The sequence below is a fragment of the Rhinopithecus bieti genome, unplaced genomic scaffold, assembly GCF_001698545.2.
Source record: "Rhinopithecus bieti isolate Rb0 unplaced genomic scaffold, ASM169854v2 scaffold_2453, whole genome shotgun sequence".
NCBI lineage: Eukaryota > Metazoa > Chordata > Mammalia > Primates > Cercopithecidae > Rhinopithecus > Rhinopithecus bieti.
In genome coordinates this window covers 6,836,740-6,840,098 of record NW_016804447.1, presented here as the reverse complement: position 1 = coordinate 6,840,098, position 3,359 = coordinate 6,836,740, and positions in this window count along the sequence as shown.

Genomic DNA, 3,359 nt, shown 5'->3' with positions numbered 1-3,359 from the left:
TTTCAAGTTAAATGTATGGATATTTTGCCAAAACTCAGAAGATGGTTGTTTTATTAAATTAGTCTTGTTTGCTAAAAGATCTCTTCAGGTGATATGAATTTACAACGTATTTTGGCTTACTAATTGATGAGTGCTCATTTATTCATAAACCAATTTGGTACCATGTAAACAATATACAAATACAGACATGTACACATAAAAATACAAACAGATGCAAATGAAGATTTTATAGTTTTGCCTTTAAAATTTTATTCATGAGTCAGGTAAAATTCACCAGCTTAAAAGGACAGTTGAATTAAATTTTGCCTCTGTAAATAGAATAAGTTAATCTGACTTCCATAGCCAAAGATCTTACTGAGTATAGCAAATTGACATCTCAAAGCACAGAGACATAATTTAAGTTTTCTAAAAGGCCAGTAAAGTTTTACATCTGCAAGGGACTATGAGGTGTAGCAACACATTTAAAGAGTATTGTCTGATATTGGGTAAAAGGTTTAATCAGGTTTACTTCCACTTTAATGGAGGTGGCTATATGTATTTTACTAATGTATATGGAAGACTGGGACCATAAATGGCCTGGCAAAGCTAGCAATAAATCATCAAATGTGTCGATCATTAGTCCCAGTTCAGAAAATTTGTGGGTCTGTATTTTAGAATCTTAGTAGTTTCATTCTCATTCTGTAGTTATTTCATTTGCTCCTTCTGTTTTAAATTTAAATACATTTTAACCACCTTGAAAGAAGTAAATGAGTGCATTGTGAAATTCCAAAAATCTCTGCCTAAGAGACATATGGGAGCCCAAGGAACAAGCAGAAAGGAATGAATTCATATAAGAGAGAAGATGAAAGAACAGGGATAGACAAGGAGGAGCCATGGGGAAGAAAGGGAGAGAGCCTTCTAAGTATTTTTCAACTAATATACAATAGTTTGAATGGTTTCAAATATCCTTTTGTTTACATCTTGAATGGAGACTTTTTTTTTTCAAAAGATTTCTTTTAGAAGCTTCTAGGTGCTGTTGGAAGTAAGTCTCCCATTAAATCTGGTTCTAAAACCAACTTTTTCCATTTGTGTGCACAAATAAATTATTTTAGGCATTTTCAAAAGATCTCCATTTTGGCCACTGCTGTGATGACCATCCTGAGTTAGCTGGATCCACTTATCTAAGTACTTGCAAGTAAAAGAACATGAAACCAGCTGGTGTCAACAGAGGTGGTGTACCTTCAGTCTGGATGCATTTTCCATCTTGGCTGCTTTGAGCAAAACAAGCTCTGTAGGGGGTCAGGTGTGCTGACTATGAATCTTTCTTCTGGAGATTTCATTCAATGGGCTGAAAAGAGCTCTTATGTGTCTTGGACGACCAAGTCACCTCCAAAGAAGGGTCAGGATGCTCAGGGGTAAGAGATGATCAGTCTTTTAAAGCCTGCAGGCTGAGCAAAAAGTTCAGTTTGGCCAGAGGGAGTGAATGTCTCTTATCTTTGGAGCAAGAGTGCCCTCATGTGATTGAGAAGGAGAAAACTAAGGAAAGGTTGTCTCACCCCAAGCCTCCAGGGAAACAATTCACTGAGCATTCTGCCCTAAAATTCCCAATAAAACACTTCCCTTGAATTGGTAGCAGTAACTCTTGTTCTGAAAAGAGTCATTGTACCTCCTGGCCAGGGAGGAAACTAGCTTTAACAAACCAGAACTTCAGCCAAGATGTGAGGGTTCCAGGAGGAACCCATCTGTAGCACCCGGGAGAAGCATTTAAATTTGGGAACACAATAGGTTCATTACTGGTACATGCACAATGGTAAAAGCCACATTGGATGGTCCAGGGAAGTTGCTCTGGAATCCTGCTGATTATGCCAGAATGTTGACTGAAATTAAGTCTTTTAAGGCAGAAATAATTTGATAAAGGTACTTTGGAAGCCAAATGTGAGGATCAACCCAGGAAGACACACCAACAAAATTGGGAGGGTTCCAGAGTCCCTTACAAGTTGGAAGACTTTTGTCGGAAAATTTAGGAGAAGGGAGGGGGACTCCTCATAGGAGTTGTCCTTTTTCATTGGCGAGTACAATATAAAAGGTACAATCAGTAGATACAGATTGCAACATATAGGCTAAAATGTCTATATACAATACAACCAGTAAAACTTTATAACTTGAAAATAAATCAGCATCCTTTTCAGTGTCAGTAGGGTATGTCTTTATTAGTACACTAACACTTTGAGGAACTCATAAGGTTCATTACTGAGGGACAGGATGTCACCATGAATCATAAGACCTTCCCAAAGTGGGTTAATTTGGAAGCCTGTTTGCTTTTAAAGTAAACTGTCAAATGTTACCTGTAGCTTATCACACCTCACACCTGTTAGACTGGTTATTATAAAAAAGATGAAAGATAAGTGTTGGCAAGGATGTGGAGAAAAGGAAATCTTTGCACACTGTTGGTAGGAATTAGTACAACCACTATGGAAACAATATGGAGGTTCCTCAAAAAACTAAAAACATAACTACCATATGATCCAGCAGTCCCACCAAGGGGTATATACCTAAAAGAAATGAAATCAGCATGTTGAAGAGAGATCTGCACTTCCATGTTCATTGCAAAATTATTCACAATGGCCAAGATATAGAATCAACTTAAGTGTCCACTAACAAATGAATGGATACCGAAAATTTATTATGTATGTCCAATGGGACAGTATTCAGCCTTTAAAGAAGAAAATCCTGCCATTTGCCACAACATAAATGAAACTGGAGGGCATTACACTAAGTGAAATAAGCCAGACACAGAAAGACAAATGCCATATGATCTCACTTATATGTGGAATTTAAAAGAGGACTCACAGAAGCAGACAATAGAATGGTGGTGGTTACCAGAGGCTGGTGGTGACGGGGGCTGGAGGATGTCTGTTAAAGAATACAAAGTCTCAGTTAAACAGGAGGAGTAAGCTCAAGAGATCTGTCATACAACATGGTGACTACAGTTAATAACAATATATTGTGTACTTGAAAATTACTAAGAGAAATTTTAAGCATTCTCACCATAGAAAGTATGTGAAGTAATACATATGTTAAATAGCTTGATTTAGCCATTCCACAAAATATACATGTATCAAAACATCTTGTTGTATACCAAAATATATACAATTTTATTTGTCAACTTAAGAAATAAAATAATTTTTTATTTTTTATTTATTTATTTATTTTTTATTTTTTTGAGACGGAGTCTCCCTCTGTCGCCCAGGCTGGAGTGCAGTGGCCGGATCTCAGCTCACTGCAAGCTCTGCCTCCCGGGTTTATGCCATTCTCCTGCCTCAGTCTCCTGAGTAGCTGAGACCATCCTGGCCAACACAGTGAAACCCCATCTCTACTAA